Below are 24465 nucleotides of genomic sequence, written 5' to 3'. Positions count from 1 at the left end.
CGTAAAAACTGGGACCATGTTGAGTCCCCTTTGTATGCCCAGCAAGGGCCTGCCACATAGTCGGGGCCTCTGTATGTGTTTGTTGAGTGAATGAGTGAATGCATCAGTCCGGACAAGTTTCCTAGAAGATGTGACCTACGACCCATGCTCTCGTGGTGGTATTGGAGAAGAAAGCAGTCAGGGTGTAGGGCCAAGACAGCTTAGCCTGCATCAAATGACAGCTCTCTGCATGGCCTTGGACCCGGTCACCTGGGCCCAGAGCCCCTGTGTTTGCAGGCACACCGGGCTCCCAGTAGTGTGCTTGAGGGGCCAGGGTGCTCCCACCCTCCCACAACACTGAACAGACAGCATCAGACAGGAGGAGCAGGGTTCCTCTGTGCGCTATTGATTTTTCCTAACTGCCTGCCGACAGACAAGGTGAACAGTTCACTTATGAATCCTTGTTAACAGCGTGGCAAGAAATATTTCACTTTAAGTGCCCCCATTTTGCTGAAAAAGAAAGAAGAAAAAGAACAGAAAATGTAAATTATTTCATCACAGAGAGACGCTGAGAGCTCCAAACTGGGCCTTTGGAGGAGACAGGAAGAGCCTGGCTGGAATGTAAGGAGGGGAGGCCCCTTCACACTCCCCAGGCGGTCAAGGCTGGCCCAGCCTCGCTGCTTTTCCCAAAGCAGAAGTTGGTGGGGAAGGCAAACTTGGCAGGGAGAGTGGCCACACAGCCAAGGGCTGTGGACAGGTGGTTACAGCCGAATCTGTGCATCCAAATGGGCAAAGAGGAAAGCACAAGGATGTCCATGGCAACCTTTAAAAACAAACATAAAACTGGAAACAACTTGTATATCCATCCACAGGGCGCTGGTTAAATGTACATTATAATACAGCCACTTGAGTGGAATACTATGCAGTTAAGAAAAAGAATGAGATCAGCCTGTTTGGACCAGTAGAGAAGAGAGCGGAAAAAACAAGTTATGGGACAGTTTATAGTGTGCTCTCATTTACATAAAAGAAACATATATGTACTTAATGGGCATGAAAAGTACATAGATTCACACAAACATCCATTTAGGTGATTCTCTCTGGGAAGTGAGACCAAAGAACTGAGGACGGGGACAGTTTTTGATTTTCATTTCATTCAGTTTTGCATTAGCTTAATTTACTTTTTACTATGTATAGTAGGAATTTTATATATTTTAAGTTTTAACTCAAAATGTTCAGCTTTCAGGAGGGTACTTTAATTTTTTCCTTTATAACCTGTATGGTTTGAGTTTTTCACACCCATCAATGACTATGTCTGTAAATATACAAAATATAATACAGAATTTTAAACAAGAAAATATTGGCTCTGGTGTCAAGCAGATCTGGTTCTTGTTGTTAGTTGTCCCTTTACCAGCTGAGTGACATTAGGAAGGCACTTAACTTCTCTGAGAATCAACTTCCTCCAGCAATACTGGATGTTAATAGTACATACAGATAATCTGGGGGGAAAAAAACCTGAATCCCTATGATGTTCACTTGAAACTAACACAATGTTGTCAATCAACTGTACTTCAATTAAAAAATAGTATATACAGAGCAAGCTTACAGGGAATAGTAATTTTAACATTATAATTATCATCCCATTGAGAGATGGCAACTCCTTACACACCCTCCCATTTGGTGAATTAATACCCATCCCTGTGACAGACCCCATGAAGCTAGTTCAAATGACCCTCAAATGGCTTTTTGGTATAAAAATGGAATCTTAGGTGGAAGTCCAATATGTGTAAAACAGGAATGAGAACATTATAAGTGTCAAAGTGTGACATATATTCAGTGGCTGTTTGCAGTCTTCTGGTTATCCTGCATCCTTTCTCCTTTTGGTGATAACATCCTGACCTTCCTATACACCCTCCCCCAGCTCTCCCCTACCCATCCGCACCAGATGTGGTACAGACCCAACACCAAAGACATCCCCTGGCCACAAGGAAAGGCTCAGAGGCCAGACTGTGACCATTGTGGGCCAGTAGGCTTGTGACTTCCATGCAAACTCTAGAGGGAAAGAAAGTCTTTTTCCTCCTGGATTTGAACCTGGGATGGAGGTGGGAGAAGCCTAGAACTGCCAGCATTTACCCTCGGAGTCTAAGAATGAAGCCGATACCCTGAAAGGCAGAGCTGAGAGGTGGCAAAAACTTGAGCCCTGGTTCCATCCTGAGAGCCCCTGAATCACACTGTGCCTGAAGCCAGCCCTACCTCTGGAGGTGTTTGTTGCAGGAGCCATTTATGCTCCAGCCAGCTGGGTTTTCTATCACTTGCAACCAAAGATGGGTTAAATAAGATGATGGATTTTATTCCTAAATTCAGTTAGGAAGACCAATGAAGTTGCTTTGACAGACACAGACATTTGAAATCAGGAGTTAGGAATGACAGGTGCTGTCTTGTATGAACCCTACATCCAATTTATTTCCGTATTTGGTTTTGGTTGCTAAGCATTAAGAAAATTCGGGGGAGTTCCCATTGTGGCTCAGCAGGTTATGAACTGAAATAGTATCCATGAAGATGCAGGTTCAATCCCTGGCCTCGCTCCGTGGGTTAAGGATCCGGCGTTGCTGTGAGCTGTAGTGTAGGTCACAGACACAGCTCGATTCCACGTTGCTGTGGCTGTGGCGCAGGCCAGAAGCTGCAGCTCTGATTTGACCCCTAGCCTAGGAACTTCCATAGGCTGCAGGTGTGGCCCCAAAAAGCAAAAAAAGAAAAGAAAATTTGGAACCACAGGTAAGCAGTTTAGTACAGGGCTTTGGTGCCCAGGCTCTGGAGGAAGACGTTCTGGGTTCAAATCCCTGCTCTGGTCCCCAGCAGCTTTGGAACCTGGGGCACATCCCTTTACCTCGGAGTCTCCATTTGCTAGACCTACCTCCTTGGAGGGCTGGCAGTACCAGATGAGTTGCTCCACGTGAAAGCATTTAGGCAGCGCCTAACACCTGGCCCGGGTGAACCCTCATTATTATTCTGGCACATTCCTGCTCAGAGGAGCACCTGTGTGCTGCCTTGGGCCAACAGCCCTGCCCGAAGAAAACTTCGCCTGCGGCGCTGGTTTCCTGGAGGAACATCCTGATTGGGCAAGGTAAGCTTTTACAGAACTCATTGGCAATTGCTGACGTGTGACTTAGCATTTTCTGGAGAGTGACCTCAGAGTCGTGCCGTACAGGCAGTGAGATCCCTAGCGAAGTTTTTGGGACGTGAGTTTGAGTTGGAGTTCCGAGGGGAATGTTCCAGGGCGTGGAGGTGTCTGGAGCTCGACCAGGCTGCCCTCCAGCCAGTGGAGCTTCCTGTGTCAGGAGAAGGTTCCGAGTGCAGCCGGACTCCCATACAGCAACAGCACCTGTTGTAAAGAGATGCCAGCGCCAAGCGGAGGGAAGCCTGCCTTCCTTCATTCATTCATCAACTGTTTGCTATGGTCTGGGCCCTTGGCTGAACACCCCCACTTACTCCCAGACTAGCTCCTTTCATAAATGATTTCTTGCTAAGATAGGCACACTCCCTCTGCCAGCCTTCTTCATTTTTAAAGAGGACAAATGTTCATCGAAAGGAATGGGTTTCTAAGGGGCGAGGGAGCTCTCAGGCACTTGGGCAGCTTACCTGGGCATAGAGGCAGAAGGCGGCTCCGCTCACCTCATCTCACATCTCACCTGACCAGTGTGGATGGAATAAGAGAGAGGGCACGCCTCACCTCCCTGGCGGGGTTTCGGACCCGAAAGCGATAGCAACGTGGCCAGTTACAAGTGCAACACATGATATTGCATTTCATGTCAGCTGCCCTGAGCCGCTGGCGGGAGCGGGGCTGTGGGTGAGGGGTGGGGTCCCTCGGGCAGGCAGTTTGGCCTCGGACATTCTTCCTCTTTCTGCCCATCCCGCTCGCTGGAAGTCTTCCTCCTCCCCCAGAGCTGGGTGGACAAACAGGCGGGCTGGGGGACGGCAGGTCAATCAAACTGTCTTTGCAGCACCTCTGTGGGCTGATCCTCTTAGCTCCTCATTTTCAGATGAGGCTCAAGAGGAAAAGGCTTGACCCCGGGGCCTGCCTCCACAACTCCTGTAATCCTCCCCAAACCTCCGAAGGGGGTGTTATGCCCATTTCACGGGTGCAGAAACAGAGGCCCAGAAAAGCCAAGTCGTTTGCCCAAAGCCTCCCATGAGCTGAGCCAAAGTGCAGCCCAGTTTCATCTAATTCCCGATCCTGGGGTTTCCCTTTCCTTGTGGCCTCCCTGAGCAAGGCCCTGCAGGAGACAAAGTGGGGTGCACAGGCTCATTTCTCAGAGGACAGTGCATATAGTGGGGGGGGGGTCCAGGCCCGCAGTAGGAAACAGTGACCACCCCCCCCCCATAGCCTGGGGAATACTCACCCCCAACAGGGGCTGCTGGTGCAGCAAATATGTCTTTATGTTTCTCCCTCTTAAATGTAGATAGCAGATGAGTGGGATGTTATGGGATTCAGTAAAATAAAAAGCAACAGAAAAGTAATTTGCATTAGATATGTGACAGAATCTCAAGAGACAAGGGCTCCTCTGCTCTGGGTTGAATGCCGGGCCTCCGCATTGGAGGGGGTGAAGGTCACGGAGGAATGATTGGGCCCTTCGCGACCCACCACGTCCTGAAAGGACAGCCTCTCCCCTCTCTCCCTCTCGCCTCCTCATCCCTCCCTCTCACCTCTCCTCTTGTCTCTTTCCTGCCCTAACCTCTCCTCCCTTTCCCAAAGCACTGATTTCTCTCTCTCTCCAACCCCAAGAACCCTGCTGGTGCACACTGCGCTGAGAAGCAATTTATAAAGCAGATGTTTATTGCAAGGTTCCACACAAGCTTGGTGCCTCGCCAAACGTTATAGTAATTGGAGGCTGTGTTTAATTACTGATCAATGTAAAGTTGGGATGAGACAGGCCTGGAAACTGCCTTCGGTCTAGACTCTCCTCTCTGATTTGGAGAAGGCAGGAGCTCCTGGGTCTCCATCTCTCAGCCCATCCTGAGCCAAGGCCTGGACAGCAGCAAAGAAGGATGTGGGCTTACCAGTAGCGACTGGTCTGCTGGCCTGTAGGAAATGGCTTTGGGGAGAGGAGACCCGATTCTGCAACAGTCCTTTTCTTGCCATCTAGTTCTTGTGAATGCTTAGTCTGTGTCGTGCACTGTGTTGGGCATTGGGTTCACAAGGATTAGTAACTTTCTCCCCATTCCTGGGCTAAGTCCTTTGCATATATTATCATTCAATCTAACACAAGACAGGTGGGGTAGCCAGGCTCCAAGTCAGCCCTTAGTGATCCCGGCCTCCCGGTATTCACCCATCATGTAGTCCTCTCTCGCATGAAAAGACTGACCTGTATAACCAACATTGCAGATGTGACAGCTTGTGTCTTCCAAGGCTCAGTCATTAAAGGACATTAGAGCCTCCACCTTGCTCTTTTAGGTCACTTGCTCTAGGGGAAGCCAGTAGCCCTCTCATGAGGACACTCGAGCAATCCTAAGGGGACCTCCACATGGTGAGGAACTGAGGAGCCACCTTGGGGAGTGGAACCTCCAATCTCATTGCGCCTTCAGTCGAGGCTGCCGCCCTGGCCGACTCGATGGCTACAACCTCATGAGAGGCCCTGAGCCAGAACCGCCCAGCTAAGTTGCTCCCCGGACCCACAGAAACTATGAGATACTAAGTGGTTATTGTGGCAGGCCACCAAGTGTGGGAGTAATAGATTAGTCATATAAAGGCCATGGGAAAGAAGGAAATATAAGGAAGACTGATAACATAGGAAACAAAACAAATGCAGCAAGAAAGAGTCCAGCCATGTGATTACATAGTTATATAATCACTGTATATGGCTATAGATTTTTTGATCTATTTGTATGTTGTTGGCATATAATTTATATAATATGATCACAATAAATGTGAATGAGTTAAATTCACCAATTAAAAGAAAAAATATTATTTCATTCTCTACCCAGAATAATTCCGTAAGAAAGGCATTATTCTATCTACTTTACCCATGAAGGAGTTAGGCTCAGAGTGGGGAAGAAACTTTCCCAAAGTCTGCCAGCTCAAGAGTGATTAGGGTGGGATTCAAACCCAGGTTCTTCTGACTGTAAAACCCAAAGCTCTAACACCATACTGTATTGTTAGCTCCTTTGCATAGAAGAGGCAACTGAGCCTCAGAAAGGGTGAGGGACTTGCGCAGCATCATGGACCAAATCATTTCAAGACTAGCGACAGAACTGAAGCAGATTTGTTGTCTGGTGTCTGCCTCCATGACCTTCAGGGCTCTGCCATCAAAGCACAAGGATCCCATGGGTCTTCTATCTTTATATCTGTTTAAGACAACTGGCTGTGGCCAGAAAGACCCTGTGGGGTCAGACTGGAGAGCCTCCTCAGGGAAGAACAGCAGCACAAACAACGTGCAGGGGTACAGGGTGGGGGTAGCTCATGCATCGAGCTGAACTCCGGTAATTACATCAGGGCCGGCAGTGTAATTTGTATCTGGGTGATGAATGTCTGTGTTTTGGGGCCTGATTGCCCTATTTACATTTGGAATTTGCTGATCTATTATTAATGTCTCCTGGAGGCCAGAGTGACAGGCATGAGCAGCTGGGGAGTCCCCTCCCCCACATTCCAGGGAGCACTAGCTCTTAGGCCCTAGCTCCCCAAGTCCCACCTTAGCTCCCTTTGTGTGACCCCGTTTTTCACAGGGCTCTTGGACCAACTGGCAGAGGAGTGGACCTCAGATGAGGTTTCCTGCCTCTTATCAGAGAGCACACACACCCCGAGGTACATATACACAGACACAGCTCATGCTAATATGCACATGTGTAGACATCCACATCCTTATATATCCATAGGCAGATTTACATGAACATGCACATATACATAAAATGCTTGCATGGACATGCAGACACACTTATGTGTACATGCCCACTCATGCCTGTACATGTGCACAGGTGTGCAGCATACACACTGTTATGGACTGGAGGCCTGTGTCCCCCATCCCCCTAAATTCATATGTTGAAGCTCTAACCCATAATGTGCTGATGGGATTTGGAGGGGATGTCTTTGGGAAGTAATTAGGGTTAAATGAGGTCATGAGGGTGGAGCCCTCATGATGGGATTAGTGCCTTTCCTAGAACAGACACTAGAAAAAGAAATCTATCTTTCTCCTTGCATGTGAACCAGGGAAAGGCCATGTGAGCACACAGCAAGAAGGCAGCACAAGCCAGGAAGAGAGAGCTCTCATCAGGAGCTGGGTAGGCTAGCACCTTGATCTTGGACTTCTTGGCCTCTAAACTATGAGAAAATAAATTTCTGGTGTTTAAGGACACCCAGTCTATGGTACTTTTGTAGTAGCCTATGCTAAGGCACACACACATCCTCATGTGTCTTCCTAGGCTGAGAGCAGTAGAGCAACTCAGCAAGGTCTCCTAAGTTGAGAGGGAGATGGCTTGGGTCTGAATCCCAGTTCTGGCACTTACCAGCTGTGTGACCTCAAGCAGCTTACTTAACCTCTCTGTGTCTCCGTTTCCCCTTATGTAAAATGGGAATGATAGTGTTACCATCTCATAGGGTTGTTGTGGGGATTAAATGAATTAATAGAAATCACTTGCCTGGTATACCATAAGCAGTAGATATGTATTTGCTGTGTTATTATTATTGTTGTATATGTGCTTGTCACCTAATAAGCTCTGAATCATTTTGTTGCAAGATGATTAAACACACCTTTCTACACCTATGTACTCCTAACACACACACACACACCCTGCCCCTGCCCTCCCATCTCTTCTTCCTCAACCCATCCTGAACCTTCCAGGGCTCCACGGCCTCTTCTCCCCAAAGTCCCTCCTGACTGTTCACTCCTCCATGCCCAGCTCAAGGCTGCAGGCAGGTTGGTATCGGGGAAAGACTACTGGATTTGGCAACCCCAAACCAAGAATCAGACCTTGGTTCTGCCACTTACTGGCAGCATGATCCTGGGCCCAGCAAAGTCTCACTTTCATGATCCACCCAATGGGCATAAGAATAGAAATGAGGAGTTCCCGTTGTGGCGCAGTGGTTAACGAATCCGGCTAGAAACCATGAGGTTGCGGGTTCGGTCTCTGCCCTTGCTCAGTGGGTTAACGATCCAGCGTTGCCGTGAGCTGTGGTGTAGGTTGCAGACGTGGCTCGGATCCCGCGTTGCTGTGGCTCTGGCGTAGGCCAGTGGCTACAGCTCCGATTCGACCCCTAGCCTGGGAACCTCCATATGCCGCAGGAGTGGCCCAAGAAATAGCAAAAAGACAAAAAAAAAAAAAAAAAAGAATAGAAATGAACTTGCAGAAACTGAACCTCCAATGGAAGGCTAAGGTGAAGTTACAGGCACAGTCCTTGCTGAGGGAGTGGCCACACTGGCATGCAAATATGCATGCAAATTAAAGCTGATTCCCTAAGACTATGGGAAGACAGGCACTCCCCAAGCTGAAAGCTCCCATCACCAGTCAGCTCTTTTTGTTTTGTTTTGTTTTTGTTTTTGTCTTTTTAGGGCTGCACCAGCGGCATATGGAAGTTCCTAGGCTAGGGGTCGAATCAGAGCAACAGCTGCCAGCCTATGTCATAGCCACAGCAATGCCAGATCCAAGCCATGTCTGTGACCTACACTACAGCTCACAGCAACACTGGATCCTTAACCTACTGAGTGAGGCCAGTGATTGAACCCGGGTCCTCATGGATCCTCGTTGGGATCATTAACTGCTGAGCCACGAAGGGAACTCCACCAGTCAGCTCTTTGCAGAAAGGCACTGGGTAGGGGCAAAAGAACCCTGGACAGAGAGTTGGGAGACATGCTTCATGGATGACGTGCCCAAGGACAGCGGGTACATGCATAGGTGGGTGGTCACCCACACCCTTATATTGGCACCTCCACACAAACATGCACGCACGGGAGACATACATATGCATGAGCATGCAAATACATATGATACAGCCAGGCAGGAAGGGCCTGGACCTGGAGGCAGGTGGTGCTGTGTAGCCTTGCCCGAGTCTCTGGACCTCTCTTGGCCTCTGTTTTCCTCCTTTGTAAAATATGGTTAGTCATCCCTGACCCATCCTTGGTGTGGTGTGGACAGAATCACACAATAGAGAGTCAGCTGTGACCGTGGCGCCTGGTGTACAGTAAGCACTTCACTCGTGGCAGCCATGTGAGAGCATCCTCATCTGTGACGTGTGTGCCTGGAGGGGGTGCTCTCTGAGGCCCCTGCTGGCTTTGAGGGCCTGTGGTTTGGTGAATTGCATTCACACCCCTCTCAGAGCCTGGAGGCTTTTAGGCTGGATGGCAAAAATTAGCCCTTGCCCCAAAGTGATTCTGCTCCTCCTCAATTATGCTGGAACCTCTGTGCTGGCAGGTTCTGTGACAAGTGAGGAGATCAAGGGGAAGGCCTGAGTCACCCAGGCCAGAGCAGAGTTGGAGATGAGTGACTCTGGAACCAGGCTTCTGGTTATTTGGCTGGGCTTTACAGAGCCAGCATTTTCTGCATCCTTCTCTACTCAGAGCAGAAGCAGGTTCCTGGTGGCCAAACCTGGTGCTTTCTGCTTCAAGATGTAACCTATCCCAGGGTCACCAGGCCCCAAGCAGCAGGTCCAAAAAAAGAACATGCAACTGTACATGAAAATCCCAAAGCTGCAATAACTTCTGCCCTATCTAGAGTATTTACTACACACTAAACATTTCCCATCTGTTGTATCTCACTGCCCCCCCACCCTTTTTTTTGGCTTTTTACCTTTTTCTATGGCCACACTCGCGGCATATGGACATTCCCAGGCTAGGGGTCTAATCAGAGCTGTAGCCACTGGCCTACACCACAGCCACAGCAACTCGGGATTCGAGCCTTGTCTGTGACCTACACCACAGCTCACGGCAACGCCAGATTCCTTAACCCACTGAGCGAGGCCAGGGATTGAACCCGAAACCTCATGGTTCCTAGTCAGATTCGTTAACCACTGAACCACGAGGTTGTATTTCATTTCACCTCGTAACCAGGAAGCCCAGGCAGAGACTCCCCTGCAATACACACAGGCACCCACACTCACACCCACACCCACACCTACTCACATGCACTTAAGGTAGCAGAGTTGGGACTAGAACCTCGGTCTTTGTTGACTCTAGAATTGTTGTCTTTAGCTTAAGCTCCAGCACCTCCCAGAAGCAAAGCAGAGAAAAATGTGTTTGCAAATGGCAATAGGCCAGCTGACCTGAGTGGGGTTCCTGGGAGCCGTGGAGTGAATGCGTGGCCCAGGGGCTATGGCAGCAAGAATCGCCCGTTGTGCCCTCCAGGAAGCACCCCCAGTTTCCCTGAGATCCGGGGAAGGTCAGGCAGCTAGCACATTAAGTAAGGCCATAAATTTGTCATGAAGGCCTGGAAATGAACGGGGCTTATCATTTATGGATGGAATAATTAAGCCACTGCACTTGGCGGTTCACCAAGTCCTGTGCCCTGGATGCCAGGCGTCACCAGCAGCTGAGCTGGTTTGGGGTGTTCACAGTCGTTCTCCCCACTTCGAAGCACCTCAAACCAGAGCCTTGGGCGTGCAGACTCCAGCAGCGCCAGGGCAGGTCCCTGCACGCATTTCAGTGGCCATGGCCCCGCCTTCATGACGTCATACCAGCCCTGGCCAATCCCAGGGAGACCTCTCTCGAAGTTCCGCCCATGGTGGGTGCCTAGCTCCCTTAGATGGAGGTGGTGGGCCTGACTTCTTGAGAGGTAAACAGGCTTCCTCCTAAGGTAAGGACAAATTCAGCCTGACTTGGTTTCTATCTTGACTCTCTCACACTGTGTGCCTCTGGGCTAGTCACTGCACCTCTCTGAGCCTTCGTTTTCTCCTGAGGTGGTGGCAGTGGGTCAAATTAAACATCTGTAAAGTCCATGATGAGGGTCTGGCTTATAGTACTTGCTCCAACATCCAGCGTTTCATGACTCAACAGAATGCTTAGGCAGGCAGGAATCGGAGGCTCAGAGAGGCAATGGGACCTGAACAAAGATGCACAGCAAGTGAGCAAAAAGTGAGTGCCTACTTCCTTCCCCTGGAGTTCCTGTTGTCTGTCACTTGTAGGAGGATTCAGCCCATTTTCCAGCACAGAGTTAAGGCCCCTGTCCCCTCCCTGCCCCAGCTACCCCAGGTCCATGGAGAGGAGAGATGATGGCAAAGGCGACCATCACCACGAACGTTTATAGAACGCTTGCGGTGGCCAGGCGCTGTTCTAGATGCTGTGTGGTTATTTCCCTTTATTCTCCAGACAACCCTCAGAGGTAGGAACCATTATTATTCTCATTTTTATTGATTCATTGATTTGATTTGATTTGATTTGAGGGCTGCACTTGTGGCATATGGAGGTTCCCAGGCTAGGGGTCAAATCGGGGCTCAACTGCCTGCCGATGCCACAGCTACAGCAGTGCGGGATCTGAGCTGCGTCTGCAGCCTACACCACAGCTCACGGCAATGCCAGGTCTTTAACCTACTTCGCGAGGCCAGGGAACGAACCTGCATCATGGATCCTAGTCAGGTCCATTAACCACTTCGCCACAAAGGAAACTCCATTTATTTTCATTTTAGAGATGAGGAAACAGGCTCGTGATCAGATGATTGGCTTGAGTCACTCAGACAAAAAGTGGAATTTGTGTGTGAATTCCTGGGTCCCAGCAATGCCAGGCCTGGAGGGCGGATGCAAGTTAAAGACTATTTGAATTCCAAGAGAGATGTCACTTGACATGTTCCAGAATTATATGTTCTCAAATGGGTTCAAGTCCTCATTTTACAGATGGGAAGACTGAGGCCCAGCCAATAGAGGCAGAACCTTGGGGCTTGCCCATGAGTTCCCTGCCTGTCGGTCAGTGGTGGCCACCAAGGCTGGTACACTAGCCAGGCCTTTGGCACCTGCCTTGGGGAGGAGTCTGGACCCTCCTTGCCACACTACCCCACCCACCCTCCATCACCATGGCAACCATGCAGGTGAGCCTCATCACTGCTAATCCTCTAATTACCAGCCACCTCTTCAATCGGCTGTAATTACTTTGGGGACACAGTTAACCTCTCATTAGGAACGCACGGCCGCTTTCTCCAAAAGCGCAGTGGTGACATGCCTAGTAATTTACCGCCCTGGCTCGCAGGGCCGCTTTGTGTTTAACTCGGGCGCCATCGCATCCCTGTCATTACTCCAGCCTGGTTGTCATGACGATTAATCATTCAATCCCTCATCAGCAACTTTTACCAAATGTCACCCTGCTCTTGATCAAAATCCATCCTGCAGCCCGACACTGGGGGACTAATGACTTGGAAATAGGCTTCTTCATTCCCGAGAGCTTTTCCCCAAGGCTCGTTCTCAGCTCTCTCTGGGAAAGGGAGTGGAGGGTCTGAGCTCAGTGCGGTGGTGGTGGGTGATGCGGGCAGAAAAACCGGCATGTTTTGGATGCTTACTCTTTGCTAGGCACCTGAGAGGCACTGATACAGTGACAGGACAACCAGGTTTCTGGAAGGAGCAGCAGAGGCTCAGGGAAGCTGGTGGTTTGCCAGCAAGGAGGTATAGAGAAATTCTCACTCAGACCTCTCCAAAGCTGAGTTCTTTTCATCAAACCTCAAGGAGAATTACCAACTAGCAAAGATCCTAGAATCCCAGAGTTTGGGCAGCATTGTAGAAATTAGCTGGCCCATTAAATTCAAGGCAAAAAAAAAAAAGCCTTAAGAGACAAGTCTGGGTACTTTCTGATAAGAAGTCTAATCTGGAGTGAGTAGCTAACTGTCACGAACACCTATGTCCCAAACAACATGGCAGCAACATTCAGCAGACAGCAACCTCAGACCCCAGATGGTGAAATTGGCTGAAACATATTGGTAGTAGGTCCATGGAATGATCTACATTGAGATTCTTGACCTGGGGTCCTCGGAGCTTTATGATGGACCTCAGAGGCCCACGAGCCTCCTAAAATGAAGGCTACATTGTGATCAGATGTGAGTATGGGCATTTGGGGGGAGGAGTTCCTACAGGAAATGTGAGGAACTACTGCTCTAGTGCATTTCCCTCACCTTTCTCCATATCTTTATTGTACAAAGGAGATACTGAGACAGAGAGGAGCCATGACTTGCCCAAAGTTCCACATCAATTCAGGGTAAGAACCACTGGTCCGAGAAGGGGTGAGCTCTTTCTTAGGTGCCCAGGGGAGCCAGGTAGGGATGGGCAAGGAATTCTTCCTCCTTCACAGTGACTTCGAACCCCCTAGTCCCCAGCCTCCTGAGAAAGCCCAGTCTCCCACCCCGCTAAAGGAATCTTTCCGAGGCCCCTCCTAGGGAACGTTCCTGCTGGCTGGGCCGCCAGCATGTGTGAGACATAATTACAGCACGTTGTAAATGGCATTAACAGACTGTCACAGCAGCCACATGGTATTAGCAAACGGCTCTGTCTTCATCATGCAGTCTCCGCAGCCCCTGGGCTGGAGCACTTCCCAAGGGGTCTTCTTGCAGGTCTGGGTTGCAGAAATCTTCTGGTGGGGCGGGGGGTGGAGACTGGGGATGGGGCGGTGAGTCAGCTCACAGGAGCCTGGAGAGGCCCCCAAGGCTTTCTGAGCTCTCAGCAAAGAGCTGAGTAGAAAGTTAGAAAATTTGATTTGTCAACCTGGTTCAGCCTCAAAGAACTAACCTTTATCAGGCAGCAACTTATGAGCCAGCTGCTCTGGAATGTAATCTCATCTAAACCTCATAACCACAACCTAAAAGATTATACTCTTCACTCTGCTTTATAGGTGAGTTCACTGAGGCTCAGAGGCGGGATGTCACTTGCCCAAGTGCCTTCAGCTAATGAGTGGCAGCCGTGGGAATCAAACCACATTCTGATGCCTTCAGAACCTGTGCTTTTTCATATATCATGTTGCCTCCTTAGGAAAGTCTTTGATTGGTTTTCTGTCAATAGGTACTATAGCCTTAAAGGTAATTCCCTGAAACTACCAGCCCACCAGAAATTTACCAGCTCAGAGCTCTGCTCACTAGGGCTTCCAGGAAGCAACAGAGTAACAGCAGTAATAATCAAGATATTAACAAATATTATGTTTTTCCTTAACAGTTTTTCCTCTGATCTTCACAGCAAACCAATAAGGGGAAGGGGAAGAGGAACGCATTTTTTTTTCTTTTTATGGCTGTACCTGTGCCATATAGAAGTTCCCAGGCTAGGGATTGAATCAGAGCTGCAGCTGCAGGCCTACACCACAGCCACAGCAATGCCAGATCTGAGCTACGTCTGCAACCTGTATCACCGCTCATGGCAATACTGGATCCTTATCCCACTGAGCAAGGCCAGGGATGAAACCTGCATCCTCATGGATACTAGTCAGGTTCTTAACCCACTGAGCCACAACGGGAACTCCAAGGAACAATTCTTATTTGACACAGTTGAGAACCAAGGCCCAGAGAGGGAAAGCAACTTGCTCAAGGCCCCACAGCAAGTCTAGGGTGGAGCGAGAATGAACTCCTCTGGTCTCCTGATTTCCAGACCTGGTTCTTTGCCACAGGTTACTGAAAATGTGTCCAAAGGCCTGCAGCTGGGGATGGAACAGGGTGTCAATCACCCTCCTGGTGCCTCCTGCTCTCTCCATGGCACCAGCGATTTGTGCTTTATCCGGGAGGCCTCTGGGCACCCAGCAGCAGGATGGGCTGCCTGTCGACTGGTAAGCAAATCCCCTGCTGATCAGGTCATATTTTATCTGGGCCGCCACCTGCCAACTCATTTGCTTACAGATACAGGTGCTTCATCAGGGAGGAATTAGTGATTACTTAGCCCAGAGACCCTGACAGACGGAGAGCCAGCCAGGGCCATAACTGGGGTGGGAAGCCAGGGACCTATCTGGGAAGTCTCTGTCCCCCCAGGCTGCTTAGCCCTGCTCTGGAACCAAAGGGTAGGAGTTAAGAATAAAAGAAGAGACCTCTCTGCTTAGGAAAAACTGACCCCCCCACCCCCATTCCCATCCAAATCCTACCAGTTCTCTAAGGCTTGGTGACAATATCCCTATGCCCTGCAGCCTTCCAAGATCCTCCAGGTACCCTGCCAAAATAAAATATGGTAGATTTAATCATCCCAGGCTGCTTATTGGTGCCTAGTTCTTTACATACCTTGCCTTTTTTTTTTTTTTTTTTTTTTTTTTTTGCTTGCCCCATGGCATATGGAGTTCCCAGCCAGGGGTCAAATCCAAGCTGTGGTCGTGGACCCTCTGCCAGTCAGATCCTTAACCTACTGTGCTATGGCCAGGTATCAAAACTGCCTCCCAGCTCTCCGGAGAGGCTGCAGATCCCATTGCACCACAGCAGGAACTCCTACCTTGCCTCATTTAATCCAAATCAAGGAAGTAAAAGTCAGCATTTTGTTTTGTTTTATTTATTTATTTAAATTTTTACCTGGTTTTTTTTTTTTTTTTTCTTCTGTACAGCATGGTGACCCAGTTACACATACATGGATACATTCTATTGTTTTGTTTTTGCTTTTTTTCTTTCTAGGGCTGCACCCGCAGCATATGGAGGTTCCCAGGCTAGGGGTCGAATCGGAGCTGTAGCCGCCGGCCTACACCACAGCTCACAGCAACTCCAGATCCTTAACCCACTGAGCAAGGCCAGGGATTGAACCTGCAACCTCATGGTTCCTAGTGGGATTCGTTTCTGCTGTGCCATTACGGGAACTCTGTCTTTTTTCTCACATTACATGTTCCATCATAAGTGACTAGACAAAAGTTGGCATTTTAAAATCTCCATTTTACAGATGAAGAAACTGAAGCTCAGAGAGATTAAGCAACTTACTCAAGGTCACACAGTAAGTAAGACAGAGAACCCAGACTGCTCTGATTTCAGAGGTCCCCTCCTAACCAGGATGTATTGTCTCTCCTGGGCTGTTCCCCCAACCTTACTTGTTTGAAGTTCTACTTACTCATGTGTCTACTTATTTTTAAAATAACTTTAAATCTCAGAACCATTTTGAACTTACAGAAAAATGACATAGATAGTTCAGGGAGTTCCCGTGTTCCCCACACCCAGTTTCCCATGTTATTAACATCCTACATTTGTATGGGCCATTTGTCACAATCATGAGCCAGTACTGATACTGATGTTATTCTTAACCAAAGTCTATTCTTTATTGAGACTTCTTTAGTTTTTAACTAATGTCCTTTTTCAGTACCAGGATCCCACCCAGCAGACCACATTCTGTGTGGTCACCAGGAGTTCCCTAGTGCCTTAGTGGGTTAAGAATCCAGTGTTGTCACTGCCGTGGTTCCGGGTTGTGGCACAGGTTCGATCCCTGGCCCAGAAACTTTCACATGCCCTGGGTGCAGCCAAAAAAATAAATAAATAAAAAAAATTCAGTCATCACTTCTCATCACTGTCCTCTTGGCTGTGACAGTTTCTCAGACTTCCTTGTTTTTGATGACCTTGAGAATTTGAGTACGAGTCAGGCATTTTGTACAATGTACCTCACTTGGGATCTGTCCAATATCTTTCTCATAACTAGGCTGAGGTTATGTGTTTGGGGGAGGAAGACCACAGATGCCATTCTCATCACATCCCATTAAGGGGACAGACTATGAATTTGACATGTCATTGTTGATCTTAAGCTTGATCATGTGGCTGGGGCATTTGCCAGCCTTGTCCACTTTAAAGTTACTTTTCCTCTCCTTTCCATACTGTCCTCTTTATTTTTAAAATGTGTTTCATTGAAGTTTTAGCTGATTACAATGTTGGGTTAATTTCTGCCGTACAGCAAAGTGATTCAATTATATGTATATATGTATTCTTTTTCATTTTCTTTTCCATTATGGTTTATCATAGGGTATTGAATATAGTTCCCTGTGCTATGCAGTAGGATCTTGTCATTTATCCATTCGACAAATAATAGTTTGTCTCTGCTTATCCCAAACTCCCAATCCTTCCCTCCTCCATCCCTCCCCCTTGGCAACCACACACATGTCTGTGTGTCTGTTTCTGTTTCATAGATAAGTTTGTTTGTGTCATATTTTGTGTGCGTGTGCTTTTTAGGGCTGCACCCACAGCTTATGGAGGTTCTCAGGCTAGGGCTCGAATAGGAGCTATAGCTGCTGGCCTACACCACAGCCACAGCAAAGCCAGATCCAAGCCGTGTCTGTGACCTACACCACAGCTCACAGCAATGCCAGATACTTAACCCACTGAGCAAGGCCAGGGATTGAACCTGTATCCTCGTGGATCCTAGTCAAGTTCATTACCACTGAGCCACGACAGGAACTCCCATTTTTGTCCTATTTTAGATTCCGCATATAGGTCATATCATATGGTATTTGTCTTTCTCTTTCCAATTTCTTTTAGTATGAGAATCTTTAGGTCCACCCCTGTTGCTGCAAATGGCACCATTTCGTTCTTTTTTTATGGCTGCATCCTGTCCTCATGAGAAGGAAGTCATTATGGCACTCCCCACGTAAGGAGTAGGGAGTAATGCTCCCTCCTCCTTGATGGCAGAGTATGTATGTAAATTATTTGGAATTCATTTTCTTGTTTTATGGCTGCACTTGCAGCACATGGAAGTTCCTGGGTCAAGGACCAAATCTGAGCTGCGGCTGCAACTTACACCACAGCTGCTGCAGCGCTGGATCCTTTAACCCACTGTGCTGGCCTGGGGATTAAACCCGTGTCTCCACAGCAACCCAAGGCACTGCAGTCAGATTGTTAACCCACTGTGCCACAGCAGGAACTCCTATTTAGAATTCTTCTGCACAGGAGACGTGTATATTCTCTCTTTTGTTTATTTATTCAGTGATTTATTTCTATCCCTATGGACTCATAGATATTTATTTTATACTTTGGGTTCTAATCCAAAACTAGTCAGTGATTTTTAAATGACACCTGGTATTTTCTTCCTTGGTTTATCAGCGTTTCCCAAAATCTATTCTGAGACGATCTCATTCTATGGGATTTTAACAGGCAGTCCTCTTAAAATAGGTTCCAGAGGCAAGTCATTTGGGGTAATAGTGGTTTAAAAGAGATCTTGACTACAGGACTTGTCAAATATTGTAATGTGCTAGTAGTGTGAGTAGTGAGTCACCCAGAGAGGGATTTAATAGGCAACGTTTCCCACATTTCTCTTCCTGATACCCTGGAGTGGGGCGGGAAAGACAGATATGAGAAAATAATCTAACTAGCTATATCGTCTTCCCCTAGAGACTAGAAGTTCTTAATAGCAAGATTATGCTTTATTCTCTTTTTTATCTCTAGAAATGAGCCCTGAGAAAGTGCTAAGGAATAGTGGGCTATGTGGAAGGATGGGTGATGAAAGGATGGACAGATGAATGGATGGATGGATGGGTGAGAGGGTTATATGGATAAATAGACATGGGTTTGTGGTTGTTGGATGGATGAATGGGTGGAATGGTAGGTGGATGGATGGATGAGCAGGTTGGTGGTGGATGGGTGAATGGGCAAGCTGGTAGATGGATGGATGGAATTGATGGATGGATGGATGGATAAATGGGTGGATGTTTGGGTTAGTAGGTGGGTGGGTGGATATGTGGATAGGTGGATGGACAGACTTGTAAGTGAATGGATTGGTAGATGTTGACTTCTGGTTTCAGTGCCTCCCTTTGCTGGGACCAGAAATACTCCTCATCTCTCAGTCATCCACTGACTTCCAGGCTTAGGACTTGAGATAATTGCTCATGGCTGACAGAAGGCAGTAAGAGTAGTGCACATTTGGAGTTCCTGTTGTGGCTCAGTGGTTAACGAATCCGACTAGGAACCATGAGGTTGCAGGTTCAATCCCTGGCCTTGCTCAGTGGGTTAAGGATCTGGCATTGCTGTGAGCTGTGGTGTGGTCGCAGACGTGGCTCAGATCCTGCGTTGCTATGACTCTGGTGTAGGCTGGTGGCTACAGCTCTGATTCGACCCCTAGCCTGGGAACCTCCATATGCCGCAGGAGCAGTCCTAGAAAAGGCAAAAAGACAAAAAAAAAAAAAAAAAAAAAAAAAAAAAAAAAAAAAAAAAAAGAGTAGCACGCATTTATTATGCCCTCACTATGTGCCAGGCATTTTACGTGCTCTTTCATCCTCATATCAGTCTATATTATCATTTCTCCTTTTTATTCAAAGAAAGAAACAGGCTCAGAAAAGTCCAGAAACTTGGACAAAGTCCCTTAACAGGGGTTGGAATTGGAACAGAGATCTAAGTGTTTTCACTCTTTTTTTTTTTTTTTTTTTTTTTTTTTGCTTTTTAGGGCTGCTCCCACGGCATATGGAGGTTCCCAGACTAGGGGTCGAATGGGAGCTGTAGCCGCCGGCCTATGCCACAGACACAGCAACTCCAGATCCGAGCCATGTCTGTGACCTACACCACAGCTCACGGCAACACCGGATCCTTAACCCACTGAGCGAGGCCAGGGATCCAATCCACAACCTCATGGTTCCTAGTCAGATTTGTTTCCACTGTGCCATGACAGGAACTCCCTGTTTTCACTCCTTGAATTTCCCAAGGTGGTCCTGAGTTTCCAGGCCCATAATCATCTCCGATTCCATTTCCTGGGCCCCACAGGGCCAATGGGAAAATGTAAAGATCTTCAGAGGAGTTCTTCTTGTGGCTTAGTGGGTTAAGAACGCGACACAGGATTCAGGTCTATGAGGACACAGGTTCAATTCTTGGCCCCACCCAGTGATTAAGGATCCGGCATTGCCATGAGCTGCAGCATAGGTCACAGATGCAGCTTGGATCTGGCGTGGCTGTGGCCATGGTGTAGGCCGGCAGCTGTAGCTCTGATTCGACCCCTAGCCTAGGAACCTCCATGTGCCACAAGTGTGGCCCTAAAAAGACAAAAAACAAACAAAAAAAGCCCCCAAATCTAAGCCTGGTCCTGAGCTTCCCAGAAGCCATGGCAAAAAAGCAAACAAGTTTGTTTTCCTAGTTCTCATTGTCTACCAAAAGCCAAGAGTAAGAGCATTAAAACTATGGGTTTTCCAGAAAGAGAGGTTTTTCTCAGGTCTGAATCCTGAAAGGGATGTGTCCCCTGGGCCATTCTAGAATCCATATGACATAGAACAACCAGGGACAACATGATGGATCAGTTTCTTGACAGTGATTCTGCCCAGAGACAGTCCACATGTGACTCTTTCTCAACTAGTGACTGCCAAGAGCTCTATCACGTTGTGGACCCTGGTGGGTGATTCTCCCAGGAAAAGGCTCATTGGATCTGACTTGATCCAGGGACAAAGCCTCGATAAGCTGGAGGATGGAGGCTGAATGTCTTGTGGCCGCAGCAGTAAATCAGACTCTGGCATCCTTGGGGGCAAAGGAGGGTGCGTGAGGAGTGGGGCACAGAGCAGTCGACATTCCCCAGCACTTAGAGTCCAGCCAGAAAAGCCAGCTTTTGACATCCTTGTTCTCCCTGCAGAGGCACAACCCAGACCTTTGCCCTCTGGGAAGGAGCCTCAGCCTCATCTAGCAGAACAGCCTTGAAATCAGACAGCCTCAGGTCCTGGCTTTGTCTCTAGCTGTGATCTTGTCTCTTAGCCTTTTGAGTCTCAGTTTCCTCATCTGTAAAATAGAAACACTTACTACCCCACAATGTTGCTGAGAGCCTTAGATGAGCTGATATATGTAAAGTCAGCCCATTAGATGCCAACGACTTTTTTTTTTTTTTTTTTTTTTTTTTACTTTTTAGGGCCACACCTTTGGCATATGGAGGTTCCCAGGCTAGGGGTCTAATTGGAGCTACAGCTGCTGGCCTGCACTACAGCCACAGCAACGCCAGATCTGAGCCGTGTCTGCAACCTACACCACAAATCATAGCAACACTGGATCTTTAACCCACTAAGTGAGGCCAGGGATCAAACTCTCATCCTCATGGATTCTAGTCAGGATTTGTGGACCATGAGCCACAAAGGGAACTCCAGCCAACGTCCTTCTTATCTTGCCCTGGAAGAATCCAGTACCCTGATGCCCCCCCCTCCCCACCCAGGGATGGGGAACAGAGCCTGCTGCTTCTAGAGTGGAAGTTCTTTTGGGTCCACGATCGGTTTTACCGTGTTCATAAAACCTTGAAGTAATATGTAAAACTCTGTGTGCAGAGGCATTTTTTTCTTTTTGATATTAAAATAATTTGGGGGGAGTTCCCGTTGTGGCACAGTGGTTAACAAATCCGACTAGGAACCATGAGGTTGCAGGTTCGATCCCTGGCCTTGCTCAGTGGGTTAAGGATCCGGCATTGCCGTGAGCTGAGGTGTGGGTTGCAGACGTGGCTCGGATCCCACGTTGCTATGGCTCTGGCGTAGGCCAGCAGCTATAACTCCGATTCGACCCCTAGCCTGGGAACCTCCATATGCTGTGGGAGTGGCCCAGGAAATGGCAAAAAGACGAAAAAAAAAATTTATTATAGTTGCTTTCAGAGAAATTTTTCTGGGTAAAGAATCTATAGTTGTTTTTTTTAGGGCCACACCAGTGGCATATGGAGATTCCCAGGCTAGGGGTCCAATCAGAGCTGCATCTGTGAACTACACCTCAGCTCACAGCAATGCTGGTTCCTCAACCCACTGAGTGAGGCCAGGGATCAAATTCCATCTTCATGGACACTATATCAGGTTCTTAACCCACTGAGCCACAATGCAAACTCCCCATAGTTTCTATCAAATACCCAGAGGGGATCCTGACTCTCAAAAGCCAAGGACCACTGCTCTGAGGGCTGGATCTGGTCTCCTGGTGTCTGCCTCCTTAGCTCAAGATTCCTAGGTCCTCAGGTCTTCTGCTGCAGGGATGGAGATGATCGGGCCTGGTTCTTAGGAGGGTGCAGTGGAGGACCTGGGCTGGAACCAGGCAATAAAGCCCAGGTGGGTATTGAGCACATAGGCGGGGCCACACGTGGCTGCTTGTGTCATCTACTTGTGTCATCTCTGAAACCTGGGATGGAAGACCTATTATTGTCCCCATTTTAGAGATGAGGAAACTGAGGCCAGAGAGGAAAGGGGGAGAGCCCACACAGAGCTAGAGGCAGTGCTGGAATTTGGATATGGAGCTTGTTGGTTCAGGAGCCCTTGCTCTTTCCATGGAGTCACAGGGGACTGAGGCAGTCCCTGGGGTCTGAAGATGGGGATAGGACTGCAGGATACACTGTTTCAGGTTGGGCCTCCCTCCCCCACCCCTGCCAGGGGCACCTGCTTGAGGGAATGTGATTGAGGGTGGAATCCATCTGAAATTCAGTTTGCGGTCCATTAGCTGGGTCTTGAACCAAGGGCCTGGGGAAAGTGTAGCCTTTTGGTACCCAGAGGGTGCTTTTGCCTCCTGTGTCTGCCCAGAGCAGGGCTACCTTTTCTAACTCCAACAAAGCCCCCAGATGGGCTCCCAGCAATCCTGGAGGAAACACATTTTAAAGGGAAACACACTGGCAGGAGCTGAGAAATACTGCCTGGCTGCTAAGAGGACACTGCTGAGGCCAGATCCCATGGGGTCCCCCTGCCAGGACGAGCCAGCCCAGCCTCAGCAGCTGAGAGACAATCCCTGACATTTTCCCAGGCAAGTGGGGCTGGGGAGGAAGGGGGTGGGGACCCAGTTGCCCTGGAGCCTCCCCTGCTGTGGCACCCGGGTCCCATCTCCCACCTGCATCTGACCTCTGAAATCCAGCCATGGGAGTCAGGGCCCCATCTGTGGTCATTTCCTGAGCCACCTCCATCAAAAACCTGTACAATCTTTCTAAAGAAGAGTGGACAGGCCCTCCGGGTCCCCCAGAATATCTGCTCCCCTTCCTTCTCCACCAATGGCATCTCCCAGGAGCAGGCCTAAAATCCACTTGTAAGGATGGATCACCGGGCTCCTGGGGACACAGCCCCCTGCTCCCCTCTCCCCTCCCCTTCTCTTCCGCCCCATCCCTGCCACTACTTCTGGCCTGATTAATTCCCCCAAATTTGCCAGGCCACAGTGACTAATCAGGCTCATGCCCCTAATTGGCACTCAGAGACCTGACAAATGCCTCTGCTTATGGATCCTGGGGGCTGGGCTGGGTTAACATCCCAGACCCAAATGACCCCAGATCTGCCTCTAAGATCAGTGACCTGGAGCCTTGGGCAGGAGAAGGGAGCAGAGGACCCAGGACAGAAGGGCAGGCCCCACACCAACCTTCTGATTAACTCAACTCTGCCACTTCCTGGCTGTGTAACTTAGAGCTGGGCATCTCCTTCTCTGAGCTTGGCATTCAGGCTCCTGGACTCTCTGAACCGGGCCTCATCCCCAAATTGAACTTCTCAGGCACTCTGTCCCTTGCATTCCACCCAGTCTGCCAATCACAGTGGCTTAGTCTGAGCTCTCGGTGGAGGGGGGGAAATAAAGTACATGCGTTATGCGTGGGTGTCTTCATAATTATAGCGATCAGGAGTTCCCGTCGTGGCGCAGTGGTTAACGAATCCGGCTAGGAACCATGATGTTGAGGGTTCGATCCCTGGCCTTGCTCAGTGGGTTAAGGATCCAGTGTTGCCGTGAGCTGTGGTGTAGGTTGCAGATGTGGCTCAGATCCTGCGTTGCTGTGGCTCTGGCATAGGCCGGCGACTACAGCTCTGATTGGACCCCTAGCCTGGGAACCTCCATATGAAGTGCGAGCGGCCCTAGAAAAGGCAAAAAAAAAAAAAAAAAAAGGACAAAAAAATTATAGCGATCATCTTTATTGATATATATCGTATTGATACTGATGTGTGGCACACAATTTAGAAATAAGAGTGAAACAGACAATAGTCTTTCTTGTAAATTTCATGGAGCCAACTAATTCTTCCAAAAATGCTTTCACTGAAATTTGTGAAGCTCTGGTATCAATAGCCAGCCTGGGGTTGGATTTGATGAACAAGTATAGTTGATATTTTCATTTAAGTGTTAATGGGTGAGCTGAGAGTGAGACAATGGAGATGTATGTCAGAACTTCACTCAATTGTCAGTGATGTGAATTGCATGATGGTTTTTGAATCCTGGAAGAATATTTCCTCAATGTTGCATGCTAGTCACATTTAAGAGCTAGAAACACAACACAATTTCGAGTTTGATCTGTGTTGTTAACATTTTTCCCATTACTTGCTAAGTTTGCGTAATCAACAGCATGAGATAAATGAAACCCTATTTGTAGCACATGCCAATTTCCGTGGTGTCAATACTCTGATTCCAAAGTCACCAATGTTTTGGTGAATGTGGAATTGGGGAGAGGTAGAGAGATACTAGTTATGTTGTATTTACACCATATAGACACAAGAGAGGGAAACAACCGTAACGGCATAGATAATAGTAAAACATTAAGAAATGATGAGTTCTGGGAGTTCCCGTCATAGTGCAACAGAAACGAATCCAGCTAGGAACCATGAGGTTGCAGGTTCTATCCCTGGTCTTGCTCAGTGGTTAAGGATCTGGCATTGCTGTGGCTGTGGTGTAGGCTGGAGGCTACAGCTCTGATTCGACCCCTAGCCTGGGAACTTCCATATGCATATGCCATG

The 24465-nt window shown here is 48.4% G+C and overlaps 1 long non-coding RNA gene across 2 annotated transcripts in view; it reads left to right on the top strand.

Annotated features, from left to right (window-relative positions):
* LOC110256742 overlaps positions 3012 to 24465 on the top strand; it is a 34271-nt gene continuing 12817 nt past the window's right edge. For both annotated transcript variants that reach the window (XR_002338660.1, XR_002338659.1), the window contains exon 1: positions 3012 to 3100. This is a non-coding gene — a long non-coding RNA (uncharacterized LOC110256742). The remainder of the gene's footprint in view (positions 3101 to 24465) is intronic.

The sequence above is a fragment of the Sus scrofa genome, chromosome 14, assembly GCF_000003025.6.
Source record: "Sus scrofa isolate TJ Tabasco breed Duroc chromosome 14, Sscrofa11.1, whole genome shotgun sequence".
NCBI classification, from domain to species: Eukaryota; Metazoa; Chordata; class Mammalia; order Artiodactyla; family Suidae; genus Sus; species Sus scrofa.
The sequence above is the reverse complement of the archived record's forward strand: the minus strand, read 5'-3'. Positions and strand labels throughout refer to the sequence as shown.